The sequence below is a fragment of the Mytilus galloprovincialis genome, chromosome 14, assembly GCF_965363235.1.
Source record: "Mytilus galloprovincialis chromosome 14, xbMytGall1.hap1.1, whole genome shotgun sequence".
Lineage (NCBI taxonomy): Eukaryota > Metazoa > Mollusca > Bivalvia > Mytilida > Mytilidae > Mytilus > Mytilus galloprovincialis.
In genome coordinates, this window is record NC_134851.1 from 50,973,711 (window position 1) to 50,993,964 (window position 20,254).

Genomic DNA, 20,254 nt, shown 5'->3' on the forward strand with positions numbered 1-20,254 from the left:
GAGTCAAAACGAAGAAAGACGACAAATAACATAACCGTACAATGTTGTGGTGTGAGATTTACCAAGTTTAGAAGCATGATGTAGGGAAGGCCTACTACTATCCTAGCCATACCCAATCACGGAGATAAACTTGCTTATGATATCATCGTCATTTTTCATATAATCTTTGAGTTTTTGTTGCAAATTTCGTATTGGTTGTCGAGTTTGGCCTGAAAGCAGCCTGAAGCATGTCTTATAAAACAGACTGATAGAGATATCCACATCTTTACTTTACTACCAATGGGATGTCTTTACAATTCATCAACTATTGTTAACCATGGATGCCATTTACTCACAGCGTTTATCTATAATTAAATATAGATTTGACTGTAATTTTCTGTGAACCAATAATTCTTTTATTCAAAAATTTATATTGTTATCTTGGGAGTTATGTTGACCTAAGATCATTCTCACAGTACTCTATGGCCACCCAATCTTCAGGTTTAAAGAATACTTTGAATACGGGTAAACTTGTAGGATACACTGAAATGATTATGATGCATTTATATTTCCTCTATCATTGTTATCTGAATTAATACAAAATTGAAGAAAAAACTAATCTAAAAAACCGAGCTCCACGATATATTCAAAACAGACAGGTTTTATCAAATGGCAACTTCAATAGCTCAGAAACATCAAACGGAGAACCACGAGGACCAAAAGATTCCAAAATACAACTAAGGTAGTCTTTTTCCAGTGGAAAACAATCTTTAAGATTTAAAAAAAAAAATGTTTTGTAAAAACTAAAAAAATAGAATAACTTAGCTATATTTTTAAAATCAGGAGAAAAACTTTGAATTTAATTGCACTATATAGTACATTTGTTCTCACTTTATTTTAAAAGTATTGTATCATTTTCCGCTCGTATTTCGTATTTTGTAAATTCTATTATGTATTATATTTTCTTTCATTCACACCTTAATATATATATATATATATATATTATATGTCTCTTGCAAAAATCTTTTATTGGTGCATTTAAAATTATTTGTATGTATCCTATAATAGTTATCAAAGGTACCACGGCAGGATTATAATTTAGTACGCCAGACGCGCTTTTCGTCTTCATAAGACTCATCAGTGACGTTCATATCAAAATAGTTATAAAGCCAGACAAATACAAAATTGAAGCTGTATTGCATTTCGTATAAAGTATTATTATTAAATATTATTATTAAAATGATTTTAAATTATAATTATAACCGTACCAATAATAATTGTCGTCGACACAAGTACAGATGTTCTGACTACTTGGCTTGGGATACCCTCGGGGATAAATACCTTCATCAATAGTTGAATTAACAAACTAGAATTATAAAAGTTGGGCCTTGTATTTTATGGCTGTCATATTTTATAAGAGTTGAGTGTAGTAAGAATTCCAAATCAAACATTTAAAGCTGGCAAACGTATTAATGTTATTTTGAAAATTAAAGTGACCATAGTGTACCGAAGTTCAAATATCTTAAATCGAGTAGAGACAAATCAAGGTAACAAATAGTATTGGCGAATTGTACAAATTTCAAAAGGTGTTAGACGGGGTGACAAAGCTGTCATATTTGAATGTAAGTTTTGTGAAATTACTTCACTTAGCAAGCGTCTCTTCCTTTATTAGAGAATGCTTATGAACTTGAACGCTATGTTTCTTTTTATTTCTGTATTGACGGTTCAAAGCAGAATAAAAGGTCATTGGAGTTCACTTCTATGATACACTTTTTCCATAAGAAATATATAAATTAAAGAATTTCATTCAGTCAACACGTGAAATACCTTATGTTGACACTGGGACTTTGGTCAATATATTCTGAAAAAATCCATATAAAACGTTAAGTCATTAAGTATTAGTCAACGTGATTATTTCGTAATGGTGACTTTAAACATCTAATGTAGTGTTCCATCGTTCTTCCTCATAGTTCTTTAAAGAGTTAACATGCAATAGCGTAACGTTTCAATTGAGATTATGTTAAATCATTTATGAAAATATTGGAAGATCAACTCATATAGATAATTTACTGTTTCATCCCAACTCAACATACAAGATACAATTTCAAATAAAAATCAAGTATTTTCTTTGTGCGGATTATATGCATTAGCTCAAACAAAAATTGATTTAGTAAAGTAAATATAAATATCTTCAATTTGACAGTTTTTTGCATTCTATTGAAAATTTCATAATTGATATTTTACGACTGACTTATCATGAATGCAATTTTGCTGAGAGCTTTCAATACTTATAATGAGGTGTAAGAGTTAATTTTGCCTGTCGTGCTTTATATATTATCTGTTTAATTTATTTTCAGAAGACACACCATGTTTTCTTTACATATGATAGAATTAGTTAAACATATTTATCTAAAGTGGTGTCAAGGGAGAGCCGAAAATGTAATCCATGAAATCTTCTCCCCGGAACAGAGATCAAACCAGGAGCCTTTGTGTTAGTTGTCATATGAGCTAACCACTACACCACGTTTCTCCTATTGTTCTACTGGTTGAAGTATGAATAATATATTCCAAATGTAGAATAAAAATCTAAGGTTAAGTTCATGTTTTATAGCATTTATGCGCCTGTCCCAAGTCAGGAGCCTCTGGCCTTTGTTAGTCTTGTATTATTTTAATTTTAGTTTCTTGTGTACAATTTGGAAATTAGTATGGCGTTCATTATCACTGGACTAGTATATATTTGTTTATGGGCCAGCTGAGGGACGCCTCCGGGTGCGGGAATTTCTCGCTACATTGAAGACCTGTTGGTGACCCTCCTCTGCTGTTGTTTTTTATTTGGTCGGGTTGTTGTCTCTTTGACACATTCCCCATTTCCATTCTCAATTTTATTTATAGACCTAGAGTACATTTTACTAAATAATCAGTGCTTTGATACTTGATTCGGAATTATCTTATTTTCCATCCCCTATTTCAAAGTTTCCGTTGTTGAATGTTCTAAATGTTAGAAAAATAAGATTACAACGCTCTCGGGAAGAGAAGACATCACACGAATGTAACTGTCTTGTTAAAGTCATTTTGATTTAATACTCTTAAACGTTTTATATTCGTGTTATTTTTCTAGAAATGAGTTTTTTAGGGGTGTCATTAAAAGTCGTTATAATATTTTTTGATAGATACAAGCAGGAGATTATCATGTAAGAGGGAATTCTGTGATCGTTTTTTTCTTGATGCCATAGAATATTGAACATTGAACGGTATCTTCGATATATGTTATATAATAACAAAAGACTAAGCTAAATAACTGTAAAAAAAATAGATCGATGGTTACAACATTGTTATTTCAATTAAAGAATGAAAAAAAAAAAAAAAAAAAAAAAACACTGCTGTGCGGTTTTATCCAGATACTTTTACTAGCTTGTTTAAAATGTGATAAATAATTAATGTTTTGATCAATGATGAAAGCGATACATATCAATATATAAGTTGACGTATATTTGGCATAATGACTTAGAAAAAAATAAAAAGGGAAATAAGCGTCTTCAATCTATCCTTATCTGAAATCCTTAGTCTGTCTTACTTGTCAGGAGAAAACATGAAAATACTAATTCTCCTTCCTTGAATGACCAATATTCAGATAACGCTAACGTTTTATATAAATACAATAATTTCAATATTTAAATGATAAAAAGTGAGTTTCATCTTTATTCTGATGATTTTTTTTTTATCTCTGACAATAGTTGCAGGCCACTATCAATAAATACTTACATACACACTTTCATATTTCTAATTAATACAAACAATGCAGTAAATACTTGATAAATTATTAAAATCTTATTTTATATGAAAAGACAAAACGGCTTTCAACCTATTTGTTTGCATTCACTTCCGAATTCGTTTTCAAGAAAATTCATGACATTGAAGTATTTGATATAACTGATAATAAAACAAAGTGTCAAACACATGTGTACAATGTAACTCGCTTTTATACATAAATATGTGATGCGATGTTATCCTTTATGTAGATTTTGTTTGACATTTTGACGGCATAACTGATCACAAATGTATATTGTTTAATTTGATATCGACCTGAACTTTTCGCCAGAGGTCCTTCAAGGCAAACAGTCTTATGTGAGCTGAGAATCTCAATAATTAATTCGTCAGCCATCGGTTCCTTGGTAAATAGTACGTTATCAAATAACATCCATATGTCAAATATTAACAACCATATGATGTTAGACATATTAACTTCTAATTTTTCTGCAGTGAAAAATAAGTTACTGCTTAATCTTCTTCTGTTTAAGTTTAATGATTAGATAATTGAAAATAAGATTGAATTTTGACACCTTAGAAATGTGATGCATTCAGTTTACAATGCATTTCATCTTATAACCGTTCGTTAATATTTACTTTAAGCTTCAAGTCAATTACAAAATCCATTTATAGAGACGTCCACTTCCGTCTCATCCTTTTTCTTCAAAGACACAATGTATATCACAAATAATTGGAGTAAATGAGAACTTTTGATTATTTTTTGGAGAGCAATTGAAAAGTAATTAATTTCAAGGCTTAGAAAACGAAAATAGGTAATGTAAAAAGTAAGTCCAAGTCACTCTAACAAAGCTGGATACCAATATTTACGGCAGTAAAGTGCAATTAACGTAGATGTACTTTACCAACAAAACAATCAAATCTGATGTTCGTTTGTGCATATGGTAAATCCATTGAGTGGTTAAAAGGCAAGAAAACATGTATGCAATAATTTCCTTAAATGTAACGACAGCGTTTTATGGAATATTGATAAGGATAAGGCAGTTATGGTGACATTGATGATGCTCGTTAGTAGGTTTTAAGTATATTTTAAGTAACGTTTCATGTAATATATTTATCTGTCTAGACTCCTCCCTTTTTTGACAAGTTTAATTTGTAAATTTAATTTCTACTCACAAACTTTTTTTTTAATGGTAAAGTGTTTAAAGGGTCACATCGAATTAATTTTTACGTCATTTCAGATAGTACTTAATAAAATGGCAATATTATCGGAAATAAAAAAAAACGTGTATTAAACTAGGAACCCGAGAATAAGCAATGCCACTGATTCCACAATAAGAAAGGGTAAATAAAAAAAGTAAATTAAAAAAAAAGGAATTACTGAAATCAAATATGGCACAGTTTGCATCCTTTGAAGGAACCTTACCCTAGTAATGATGTTACAAATGTTCCCATAGGCTATATTTTTCCATATTAAACCTGAATTCAATGACAATATTTATACAATACTATAACGTGTTTATGAAAAGGATGAAAATGCTGAATTCGTTAAGATATATCATTTTTAGATCAGATATGGTTTTTATTTTATTCATACCATAATCAAACGTTCTTTAAATATGGTAGACTCGAATTTTCTCAATTTTTTTTTTCACACTAAAAATATTTTAAATCTTATTTAATCTTACAACATTTTATTATTTTTCCGTTTCCTTTGTATACACCTTGGCAAAAGGTAAGTGTTATCTGAATAATAATGCCAAGAACATTGAACATCAAAATGAAATACTTTTGGAAATGAAAATATGTATCGTGTTTCAGATAAATATAATCGTTGGTCTTTAATGGTTGTTGTTTCATTGGTAACCATATCATATGTTGACTGGAATAACATTTTGAAGTCCTTCATATGGAATACAATACAGAGGTTCATTATCTTAAGAGCTTTATATTGATATTTTGAATGTTTTTTTTTGGAATAATAAATGATTAAAAAAAAAGTAGTCAATAGGAAAAGTTTGTTATAATTCTAAAACGTTAATTTATAAATATATGTATCGTATAATTGAGGATAACTAAAATAATGTTGTCAACTCCTAAGTACAGTTATTTCGATTCTAATATATTACGAAAAGAAACGCCAGAACTGAAGCAAATGTATCAATTTGAAATAGAATTAATCATAAACTTTCGCCGAACTTAATGAATGATACAGTCACATAAACATTATGGCTTAACTGGACGTTGTAATCATGAGAACTGAATGTCATTGCCTTACGTTAAGATAAAATTCGGATAAAATAATACCAAAATAAAGTTGTTTATGTAGGATGCTGTTTTATTTTCGATAATAAAATTAGAGATGTAAATCGTGTCTAAAAGAATTATTGTTTAAATGATATATCACCAAAATTTTATTTTAACTAGAGGTGAAGGTGGACAGCACTACTGATGTTTAAGGTAGAGGGAATCAACATATGTGTTGGGATCGTATTATATCCTTGCCTTTTTTTGTCTGAATCGTTATGCTATGATTCAATGCTGTGTTGTGTGTACTTTGTTTCTATTTTCGTTGTTTTTCTTTTCTTTTACACTGGCGTTGTCAGTTTTCTTTATATGAGTTTGAACGTCACATTGTTTTCTTCTTTCATTAAGATCATTACGTAAATTCAAAACAGATGAAGGTAGATGCTTGATATCATAAAACCGTGAAAATTAAACGTTATAAAAAATTCAAGCGAAGAACATCTCTAAAAAAATTAATACTTTTCAACTCTTCAGCACACATATATACTTAATTGGATCAGGTGCAACTAAAACAATAACCTTGGTTTATTAATCTTTGAGGGAAAAATATCAATGAATGTATAGTCACGTACTTCTTCAGATAAAGTTCAAAACGGAAGTGCGAATATCAATTCTAATTATATTTATTGACTGCTGCACACGACGTTTGTTTATATTTACTGAATTATATTGCTGAAATGTTTCGGACAACAAAGGTTAGATGAGATATAATACAGTTGAAGTCAATCACCTAATATTATTGAACATTTTAGAAATGACGTGTACACAGGCAAGTGCTTCTAAATACATTCTGTATTGTAGTTAATATCCACTGACCATTGAATTGAAATTTCATTCCGAAAAGCTCTTCATTTCAAAAGTGTGCCGTCCATGGTAATCTAATCAAATTTTGTTATAAAAGTCTCATTAACCTATAAAAGTATATTATATGCTGTCCCTTTTCGAAACGTGCAACAATCTATTACTCATCGCAATAGAATTATAGAAAAGTTCATTGTACGTAAATTAATTCATAAATTTGTAATTCCAGAACAAGTAATTAGCTAGTCGACTCTTGCTTCGCACGCATCATGCAAGTACACACTGGTTAAATGTCAAGAATAAAAAGTACATTTTGAGGTTATTTGATTTTCTCCAGAAGTTCTGTACTAAAATTTCGTTTTTGTCTTATTAAAGATGCAAGTCGTTTTTTTTATGCCGATCCTTATCGTCCTGGATCAGTTTCTAATTTTCATTGATTATTTGGAAATAATGATTTTATATTTACACGAGTCCATCGCGTTTTTCTGGATTAAGCTACATCAGATCTTATCAAACCATAACATTTGAAATTTATGGATGGAAATTTTAGTTTCCTAAATATTTCTAATTGAACAGTGTACAAAAGAAAAGTTTTTTATAAGCCATAACAGGACCAACGGATGAGCTGATAATACCTTCAACCAACAGTTATTTTTGTTATTTGTCAACCTGAAATTGAATACAATATAACAAGGAATAAACAAGTAAGCAAATACAAAAATATCTTCAAAATGATCCAGAGGATAGGAAAGATTTGTGAGATAACAACAATTGATGCTATTGATAAAGCAGTAATTGCAACATCAGCTCTTACCCCAGCACTATACTTACAAAGAATACTCTCCTCAAATGTAATTATCAAACAAGACATCCAGTTATTATCTTTTTGATGGGAAAATCAAGAACATTCTTATCATTAATGTACTAACATCAGACGTACACTTTATGTAAAATAAAGTTAAACTGTATAAAACGTATTTTATGTATGTAAGTTTCTATAGATATGATGTATGTCCAATCAAGATAGGCTTGTCATTTACAGAGAATATAATAAACGAACATACGCATTCTTATGAAAAACCGAGCAGAAATTTGATTTTCAATTATACGTCAATTACAACAGACGTCAATATAGAAAATAATGTTCCTTCCAATTGAGACTGCGAAACATCTAGTTTTAAATATGTTCCCTATGGTCATGTTATTACAAGAGACCTCAACATCGTCGAAGACCGTGAGATCATAACTTTTCTAAAGAAAGGACCGAAATACCGTCCTCCATCTATAATAGATTGGAAACAGTGTCGTCAGGTCATTAAAGACGCTCTGTCTGCCTACTGTAAAAATTGGTGCAAATGTGAAAAATCGGATACAAAATCTTTAGACAGCTATTTGAATAAAATTATGAATACTGTTAATATTCGAATATCTCATTTAGAAAACAATTCTGAAATAATAATAGGAACCATGATACATGTATTCCCATTTCTAGAATAAAAAAGAAACTCAAGGTACTCGCAGAGCGGTTTGTGATCGTAACGGCAGACAAGGCAGCCAATAATGTAGTGGTGGTATGACGCATATGCTACACGGAAATTCTTCGAAACGAAACTATCAATTCCTCTACATTCAAGTCAGTGCGCACCACAGAGAGTCAAATCGTTAACAAGCATACCACTGCCACTAGCCAGCTTAAAGCATCTTCCGAACATTTGAAGGTCCCTACCATGTACAGGTTACCGAAATTACACAAAAAAACATTTAAATTCCGTTTCATCTCCGCTTCGAGTAAGTGTTCTACAACTAATCTGTCAGTGCTTCTTACTACCTCCCTTACTACTATCAAAGAACTGGTTATTAACTTTTGTAATAAAGCTTATGAAAATAATGTTATTAATTATTTTTTGAGTGTTAAAAATTCTTTAGAGGTTTTAGATAAAATACATGCTTTTGATGGTCCTTATAACTCTGTTGACAGTTATGATTTTTCTACTTTGTACACTACACTTACATACAATCTTATAAAGAAAAAGTTTTTGTATTTGATAAATAAACTCATCATAGATAACAGGACTAAATTTAGTATATACGTCAAACGCGCGTTTCGTCTACAAAAGACTCATCAGTGACGCTCGAATCCAAAAAAGTTAAAAAGGCCAAATAAAGTATGAAGTTGAAGAGCATTGAGAACCAAAATTCCTAAAAGTTTTGCCAAATACAGATATGGTGATCTATGCCTGAGGTAGAAAAGCCTTAGTATTTCAAAAACTTCAAAAATTTGTAAACAGTAAATTTATAAATATAACCATATCAATGAAATCGAATTCTCTCACAAAATGTTATCACACACTTTAGCCGTATTTGGCACAACTTTTTGGAATTTTGGATCCTCAATGCTCTTCCACTTTTTACTTATTTGGTTTTATAAATATTTTGATATGAGCGTCACTGATGAGTCTTATGTAGACGAAACGAGCGTCTGGCGTCCTAAATTATAATCCTGGTACCTTTGATAACCATTTACGCCACTGGGTTGATGTCACTGTTGGTGGACGTCTCGTCCCCGAGAGTATCACCAGCCTAGTAGTCAACACTTCGGTGTTGACATGAACATCAATATTGTGGTCATTTTTATAAATTTCCTGTATACAAAACTTTGTATTTTTCGAAAAACTAAGGATTTTCTAATCCCAGGCGTAGATTGCCTTAGCCGTATTTGACACAACTTTTTGGAATTTTGGTCTGGCGTACTAAATTATAATCCTGGTACCTTTGATAACCATTTAGCCGGCTGCCATAGGGTTTGAGCGTGACCGATATTGACATTAGACATAAATAGAGGTTTATAATTCAGACGCATATCATCCCCAAGGTCCAAAAAAACAATTGATATACACAAACAAATTAAGAAGATTTATAAAGAAACAACCTTACAAAGTTTTTGTCACTAATAGAAAAGTTAAACGAATTGTGTGGCATAAATTCAGCTTGCAGTAAACTTTGTACGTCAAAACTGTAATATCCCTATAAAACATCAACAATAATTCATTCACTTTCTAATGGCGATTAATTTTTTATTTATCTTTGAACTGTTTGTAATGGTGATGCTACTTTTTATCTATATTGTAATTTCTTGTTCTAAAATCGAAAAATGTCATCTGTAAATATTAGCAGTCCATTAGATATATTGTTTTTGCTATCATACAATCATGCATTTTCATGATCAAAGAGATATGACACCATTTTCAGTACAGAATTGTTAATTTGTATTGAAAACAAATATTGAACTTAACAGGGACGGTATCAAGTGTTCATTTTGACGCCAATAATAAAAAGGAATACCTGTTCGCTTCCTATTAGATAAACAACAGAGCAAGCTGCGATTATGCAATTGCTTGATTTGGGTTGGTCTCTAGACATACTAGTTTGAAACATAAGTATATTCATCTGGAATACAAATTTTTAAATAAAGAATTCACTCAAACATTTCATGGCACAGACACAACACTTAGCCACTTGGTCTGATGTTTAAGATTTAATCGACAGTGTTGTTATATATATCAATACTAGAATTATAGGTAAAACATATCCAGTTATATTGAGTAACTTCTACAGTTGTTGTTCTTTATAAAACTTATTAAAACATAATTATTTACAAATGGCAACGAAAATAGTTGAGATTAAAGAAATCAAGCGTGCATACAGAAGAAATTTCGACCTTCAGGTCATAGCAATCTGTCATTCTAATATTCTTTTTTTTTTATCCCTTTGAATATAGTTTATTTCTGCTATAACAGTCTGATACAATGCAATAAAAGGTACAGAAGTAAAGAATACTTGATTCCAAATGATCAGTAAATCAAACATTCATTTAAATGGCATCTTTTTTAAATAAAAAAATCTACTTTGCAACATATTTTTATTGTGATTGATCTGTCGTGGTAAAATAATCACCATAATTTCACACTGTAAAAAGAAAGAATCACTACAAATTTCAAAAACTAAAACTACCTATGAAGAAATTTACATTTTTGGTAGGGTTCGTGTTGCTTAGTCTTTAGTTTTCTGTGTTGTGTCTTCTGTACAATTAGCTGTCTGTTTGTCTTTTTATTTTTAGCCATGACGTTGCCAGTTTATTTTCGATCTATGAGTTTGACTATTTCTCTGGTATTTTTCGCCCTTCTTTTACAAAGCAAGTTAGGTGTAAATTTACTCTACCAAAACATCACACCAACTGAAAATATGATAATGAGATAAGCTGCATAGATTTACAAACCTAGTGACATATATTACACAGCTGCATGAAAAATCAAATTTATCAAACAATATGAGTATCTGAGACTTTAAAAAAAATGTACAAAATAGTCATTAATAACAATAGCTTTATACCTATGTACATCTGTAAATAGATAAGTCAATGAAATTACAACAAAATGTTGCTCATTGGATATTATTATATATGTTTTATTTTCTAAAATTGTCGTCAAAGTCTATGCAATGGATTTCAAGTAATTAGTTATAAGAGTATCAAAATATCTATTGTAATTTGAGGTTAAAAATCTAATTTGGTATTAAAAGTAGAAAGATCAACCAATAGGGAACATGTGTACTAAGTTTCAAGTTGATTGGACTTTAACTTCATCAAAAACTACCTTGACCAAAAACTTTAACCTGAAACTCGCACTTTCATTTTCTATGTTCATTTGACCGTGAAATTGGGGTCAAAAGTCTAATTTGGCTTTATAATAAGAAAGTTCATATCATAAGGAAGATGTGTACTACGTTTCAAAATGATTGGACTTCAGCTTCATCAAAAACTTAAATTGAGCAAAAACTTCAACCTGAAACTTGCATTGTCATTTTTCTATGTTCAGCGGACCGTGTAATTGGGGTCAAAAGTCTAATTTGGCTATAAAATTGGCATAAAGAACATTTGTACTAAGTTTCAAGTTGATTGGACTTCAGGTCCATCATAATCTACCTTGACCAAACATTTTAACCTGAAGTAGGACGAACGGACGGACGGACGGACGAACGAACAGACGGACTCACAGACCAGAAAACATGATACCCCTCTACTATCGTAGGTGGGGCATAAAAATGATCAGTCGGAGAGAAACTGTATTAAGACCTGTCACGAGCTAAGAACGAATCTTAGAATTAGCTGGGCAGTGATAACTGCAGATGGATTAATTAACCACCTGTCAAGCATGGCTTCTCAATAAATATGTATTGTGTTTACTATAATAGTATTGTGGTTATAAGCTTGATAAGAAAAGAAACGCGTAACAACCAATATTGATCATTTTCTTAAATCAATTTAATTTCTAATCTTAAGTATTTGACAACTAATAACCTAAAATATCTATCCTTGATAAATCTTTTTAAAGATGTAATTTAAAGTTGACAGCGATGTTTAATTTTCTGACACAAGACGAAATGGGTTTTTGCAGTAACACTTATAGGAAAAGCTGTGACCATACTGAATCCTTAATTGAATTCGTTAGTAAGGAAACGATGTTAATGATTCTTTACACTTTGTGTCATGATGTAGAAACAGTGTAAAGATTCAATTGTTCACAGAAACGAAGGAAGCATGTCATGTTAGTGTCAGGAAAATTTTATATCTATAAAACAACTACAGTTAAGTGAGTGTATATGGACAGACTAATGAATACCATTCCAACGAATCAATATCTCTAATAATAGGTATAATTGATTTCAAATTTTTCCCCTTTCTTAGTGCAAATGACCTTCTGTTGTCGAGATCGACAAAATTATTCACAGGTTTGAAAAAAAGTCTTTAAGAAAAAAAACTTAAATATATAGCCTTAAAAAAATTGTACATTTCGTAGGTTGTATCAGAAAGTTTCAAACTATGAAACTTCAGCAGAATATAAGTCTGTTGAGATTTTTACAGTTGCATTTTTGATTTATAAGAATTTTGTTACACATTTGTTACAGCCTAGATATTTCGAAACTAAGTAATTTATAGGTTAGATAACCTTGTTTTGTTCACTCATCGTAGGGAATATAATGGGATTTTATGCGACTGTCATACAAGTGCGATATTTGCTAGAAATAAAACCAGGTTTAATCCAGCAGTATCCATATAAGAAAATGCCTGTACCAAGTCAGGTATATGACAATTGTTATCTATTCGATTGATGTGTTAGTTATTGCCATTTGATTAGGGACTTTCCTTTTAAATTTTCCTTGGGGTTCAGTATTTTTGTGATTTAACTTTTTTTCATGTCATGCTTCTCCGATGAATTATTATATAAAGGTTATAACATTTGGTTTTGCTGAAGATTTGTAGGTTCCTTATGACAATATAGCGCGAACATATGATTTGATATCATATATGTATCTAATGTCGTGACTACAATCCCGTTCCTTTTCCACGTATTTGACCTACCGAATCAGACTACTTGCCGGGTTTGTAATAACATGAGCAACAAGGCGGGTGCCACATGTGGAGCAGGATCTGCGTACTTTCCCTGAGCACCTGAGATCACCCCCATGTTTTGGTAGGGTTCGTGAATCTTTAGTTTTCTATGTTGTGTCTTGAGTACTATTATTTGTCTGTTTATCTTGATCCTTTTTAGCCATGGTGTTGTCAGTTTATTTTCGATCTATTTTGAATTTGAATGTCCCTCTGGTATCTTTCGCCCCTCTCTCCAATTGAAGTGACCAGGAACAACAACTAGCAACACAACTGTGCAAGATAACAATTTCATTTTGATTTAACCTTTATCATACGTTTTAGTTAAAACTATGCAAAACTATTGGAGTTTAGTATGGCGTTTATTACCACTAAACTAGTATATATATTTGTTTAGGGGCCAGCTGAAGGACGCTTCCGGGTGCGGGAATTTCTCGCTGCATTGAAGACCTTTTGGTGACCTTCTGCTGTTGTCTGCTTTATGGTCGGGTTGTTGTCTCTTAAACACATTCCCCATTTCAATTCTCAAAATTATAACATAACATTATTTTGGGTCAGGATGCATAGTTAAAAAATTAAACATAAAGCCTCTTTATGGTGATTCATTGGATATATCTGTTCAAATGCTACTCAGCAGGTTATAATTGTAAAAAAGCAATTTGTATTCAGAAATCTAATACATATGTATAAATGGTAATGTGCAATACAAATGATTAAAATTATCTTAATGGGATATATTTTATAGCGTTGTGATAATTCTATTAACTGTTGTTATAGCAATTGAATAAACACGACAAATACTATGAATTCTGTTTCTAAGAGTTAGAATAAATAAATTCAAAAGGTGCTGTCAGTTGATACAGAAACAAATAAATAAAAGATCAAAACGACTGTTTAAGTTTCATGATCATTTTTAGTGGAAAACTCAAAAAAATATTTCTACTTTACCCACCATTAACCGTTTAATATTTGAAACGCGCGTCTGGAGTATTAAATTACAATCCTGGTACCTTTGTTAAATATCTACACCACTGGTTCGATGCTACTGCTGAAGAACATTTCGTCCACAAGGGTATTGCCAACCCAGTAGTCAACACTTCGGTGTTGACATGAATGTCAAATATATGGTATAAATTTCCTGTTTACAAAACTTTGAATTTGTTCGAATAACTAAGGATTTTCTTATCCCAGGCATAGATAACTTAAGCTGCATTTGGCACAACTTTTTGGAAGTTTTAGTGTTCAATGTTCTTCAATTATGTACTTGTTGGCTTTATCACTATTTTGATGTGAGCGTCACTGATGAGTCTTATGTAGACGAAACGAGCGACTGGCTTATTAAACTATAATCCTGGTACATTTCATAACTATTTGGCAACTTATCTCCCAAACTGATACACAAATAACAGATTAAAACAAATGTTTTAAGTTTCATATTCTTTTTTTAGCGTAACCTCAAAAAATTATTTTTACCATTGTTTAAAGTTTAATTTTTTGATATTAATGTTTTCATATTTTAATGTCAAACGACAAATCTTATATGAATTATGAAAGCTCTATAAGATATATCAAAATTTAATTACCGCTCATTGCAAAATTCACGTGTTGTCCCATTACAGAAATTATTTTTGCGGCGTTGTTGATAAGTTCGGGTTGATTACATGCCAAAACCTATATTAAAAGATTTATGGCAGGTATTTTATTACAGTTTTAGTGTAAAAATGATAAAAGCCCAAATCAAAATTGACGTTATTTTCGACAGAAAAAATTATGAAGATTAAATAACAATTATTTCAAGATATTGAAGATAGCTGATGGCGGATAATACTATAAAATGCTTGATGACTGCTACATCTACATCTACCAAAAAATATATAACAGAACATCAATTAAAAGTTAAAGTTGACTTGCTGTTGTAATTAAACAAGGAATACTAAGAGAGAACTAAACGAAAAAATGTGGAAACTAAACTTTTGATACTGGTTTCAGTAAGAATGTCTTCTTAACCGGAGACTAAAAGATTGGGAAATCAGAATATAAAAACTTCGGAAGAAGATTGTTGCACTGACAATATCCTTGAGTGTTATGCTTAAAAAGTAAAATCACAAAAATACTGAACTTGGAGGAAAAGTTGGAAAGTCTATAACCAGATGCCAAAATTAAATAACAAAACACATCAAAAACGAATGGACAAGAACTGTAATATTCCTGACTTGGTACAGGCATTTTCAAATGTAGAAAATAGTGGATTAAACCTAGTTTTATAGCGCTTAACCTCTCACTTTGATGACAGTCTCATCAAATTCCGTTATATTTACAATGATGCGTGAACTAAACAGCTAAAACATACTAAATAAAATAGTCAAAATATGGGTACAACAGTCATCATCGTGAAACAATTTTAAAAAGAACAATTTAACAGAACACAAAAACATCTATCTACAAACACATTCATTGATTCGCGTGTCTGACGTAAGAACATTTTATACGTCACATATATTTGTCGTTCAATGTATAAACAAACAATTTAAAAATTTCACATGGGCAATGTTAGCAGACAGGTTTAAAACATCAAAAGTATGTTAGAATAAATTTCAGAAACAGACCGAGATTTAAAGAAAGGCAACAGAAGTATACCGTTGTTCAAAACTCGTAAATTTATAGTCAAAAAAACAAAATCGTGGAAACAAACTAAAACTGAGAAAAACTCATTAAATATAAGAGGAGACCAACGACACAACATTAAAATGTAACACACAGAGAAACGGACTAAGCATTAGACAAAATCCGATGAGAATAACAAATATAACATCAAAACCAAATACATGAATTTGGGAGTGAAAAGTACTGTGACACGTCTTATGTAGTAATGTGAATTCACACTCAAATATAAGAGAAAACAAACGACACAACGGAAAAACAACTTTAAAATGTAACACACACAGAAACGAACTATAATATAACAATGGCCATATTCCTGACTTGGTACAGGATATTTTTAAAGAAAAAAAATGGTGGGTTGAACCTGGTTTTATGGCATACCAAACCTCGCACTTTAATGGCAATGTTAAATATAAAATTAAAATGACAACATAATATAGTCCAAAATTTATATAGAATTTATAAGAATCCCAAAATAGTTTATTCCACTACGCGATTGAATAATTTTGACGTTTGTGGTTCAATATATTTTGTAATTCATAATAGAAATATATCATAATGACATATAATAGAACAATATCATAATGACGGGATCCTTTAAAGTACAGAGTCACGTTATAAGAAAAAAAAGAATTCCTCTGTTTTCAAGAATGAAGAATATTTCATTAAATTGGGGGAAAAAATTAAAATAAATGAGAAAATATCCTTCTAGGTTGGCTCAAACTATTTATTTTTGACTTAAAAGCTGATGAAATATTTTTCAATAGAGGTTACGCATTCATATAGCATAAAGTTATGATATATTATGTTTGGTTATTTTACCATTTCCTAAAAACGTGATTCATAATTTCATTCACACGACCCATGTTTCTGGTCGTTAGGTCCGCTCGAGACTTTAAATTTACATTGTTTCTGCTTTTTTACATAGCAATAATGATATCGTGTATTGTTTTTTTTTTACCTGATATAGTAAAAACTGAATCAATATGTTTGTCTATCTTAGTCTTGAAAAATAATTGCATATGATATTGTATTTCCTAGATCACCTCTATCTTCTACAATGAAAAACCAAAAAGGTCTAAACAAAACAGCCACAACAGCCTAAATTAATCTCTTTTCGCGTTACTTGTAACGTTTGCTTTTTCTAAAATGACTTCAAATCTACGTGCTTATCTCGTCCTTTTAAACATTCTCTTAACATAATGTTTTGGTAAAAAAAGTATATTTTCCAGTATATTTCTTTGTCCATGCTAATTAACTTTTCTTTAAATTGAAGCGTAGCATATGCATTATATGCTCTATATAGTAACTACTATGAATATTAGCTACAAAGAAACATACATAGTCAGTCATTTAGTACCTATTCAACTTATTCTCTTTTCTAAAAGTAAATAAACTGTAGGTTACGAATAAAAGCTGTGAAATTTTTTGATAGCTGAAACCAAAGAATAATTGACGCCAGCGTGGGTAAGTGTTATCGCTGCTTTTTTATTTCATTAATTACAACACTTCGTATTAAAGCTATTAAATCATACAGTTTATGTGTTATGCACGAAAACCCAAACCAGTATGCAGAAAATAAATGCGGTTATAGATATTTTCCTCGTTATTTTCATATTCATCATGATATTAAAGTTTTGTCTTCAAAAATTTATAGTTTTGGAAAATAATAATACGATATAATTCAAGACATTGACATTGAAACTATAAAAACTATGTTATTGGAGTAATGGTAATGAAGAACAAAAGTTATTTCAAATTTGACCGATTTTGAAAGGTATAGTTAAAAAAAAAAAATAAATGCATCAAGCCTGATTTCGAAAAAATAGTTTGAGGTATTTACAATGTTCCTTAACATAAATCTTTGATAAATGTTTTTTTTCAAACAATAGTTAGACTCGCAAGGATAAATAGGTTGTACTAGTTTAACTTTTTTGGTGTAAAAAAGTGCAAAATGCTTATATAAACAATCTGCATAGTTATGATAATGTTATGATATTTTAATAAATTGTGCAGTTGATGAAATCAAATATCATTTACGTGCAATTGATGAAATAGAATATCATTTAATTCATTTTTTTCAAGTCTTGATTTTGAAACTCGTTATTATCGGAGTTGCGTCTATTGACAAAATATTTGTATTCCTCATCTCAGATATGCACTTTACGCAGTCTTTCGTCTCATTTACTCATCCATGAATTTTATGTCAAGATGACTTATGTTTTAGAACCCTCGAGTTAGAATACATGACATCGACAGGGTCACAATAACAATTTGTTTTGCCGATAAAATGTACTTACTGTATTAGAACTGTAGATGCCAGTGAAGTCAAGCTACTTGTAATCTTACTGTGTGTGTTTAATTTCCGACTGTGACATTTTGAATGACGGTGAATTTGAATGGCGTATAATGTATGATAACATTCGGTCTTACTATTTATGGAGTGAATATGATTTTCCTCAGATCTTATTTGTTACCTTGATTTGTCTGCTTCTGTTCAATTTACAGGCTTTGAACATGAATCAGGAAATTTTATTTTTTATTGGTTATATATTATTAGCTTTGAACAAGATTCCAGAAACTGCAAGTACTTGTTTTTGAGATTGCTTTACAGCGATCTGAGTAGTAATGACTTTTCAACTGATTTTTATTGTGTATTCTTATGTTACGCTCTTACACCAATGATACAGGTTAGTGTTATGGTTGGACGCTAGTAAACATGCTTAAGAAAATAAATATGGTTTGTCAATTTGTTGAACAAGTGTGAGTCATCAAGATATCTTTATTCATAATTTAAAATCAAGTCATAACTTTCACATTTAGGTTATGGCACTAAAACATATGCGATGAAGGACATGTAGGAGATATATCTTTTTCTGACTAAAACAAACTTTTCGATATTATTCATTATAAAGTTTGGTTACATATATCAATGTTTCACAAAGAATTTCTGAGATCATACACTCGATAATACAATGTGATGTGGTGTGATTATATCTATTGATACGGAATGATAGTTATCCACGGGGAATACAAGTTGTAAAGGATAATGTATATATAACATCTTATAGAGAAAGATGATTCAGTAATGTGCAATAAAAGCAAAATTTAATCAAAGGCTAAAATTGCAGGTCTATAAAACTCATTATATCGGGAGTAATCAATCGTAAAGCTTAAGAGTGATTGTAATTTTCGGACTTGATTTAGCAATTGTCAAGGAAAAGAAAGGGATTAAATCAATGTTATGACGCAAAACTCCCACGTGTTTGTAAGGCGCAAGGTTTCTTAACGGTCAATCTGCCTAAAACTTAAATATATTCGAAATGACCGTGGCGGACACACAATTAGAACACCATACGTGGATGTCATGTTCCTTAAGTTGTTCAGATACATCCATAGATAATGTATGTGAACATTTAGAGCTCACATAATAACTGTCGTTTCTCTCATTATATAATTAAATGCCAATTATATAATTAAATACGTATTTGTGAGCTAAAGTTTGCTTTTACTTGTGTTCTAAATAATCACAGACTTTATATATTAGACTGAGTATATCGGAAGAAAAAAATGAGACCCATTACCTTTAGTTTAAAAAATCACACAAACTTCTTTCAACAGAACAGCAGTTATTGCAGAAATCAAGGTTTCCTCTTTAATATTAGCTGAATCGGCTCATAAACTTTGACTATACTTTTGAGAAATAAAATTTACTTTGTGTACTTTGTGGTATAATCATTTTCATGAACAGTCGGACTTGATATAGCATTTGTCACGAAAAAGTGTATGACTTTATAATATTTTATATGTAAATATACATGTGTTCAGTTAAATACTGATAAATGACACTTTCCTTTTTTTGTTTCAAAATCCTTATCTTTAACTATACCAGAATGTATATAAGCTCCTAATTAAGTTAAGGATCATTTGTGCGTTCGAAATTAGATTAATTCCTGCAATTTTCTCCACACGTTTATAAACCTATCATAGATACCAGTTTAACGATAAGCGTTCGCAACTTATCAAAATAAATCAATTATAGAAAAGTGCATATGATTGTAAGCTTTGAACAATAAATGCGAGTGGTGCATGAAGAACCGAAACAGTAAAAAAAAATCAAAAATATAGACTTGGTATAATCCAGAAAAAAATGAACAGACCTCTACTTGGGATTTAAAAAATTCTACGGAAATATACCACAACATATTTTAACAACAAATTGACATTATTTCGCTGCATAGAAAACAAATGTGATGATAAAAAAATATCAAAATATCTTATGATGTATAGACTTTG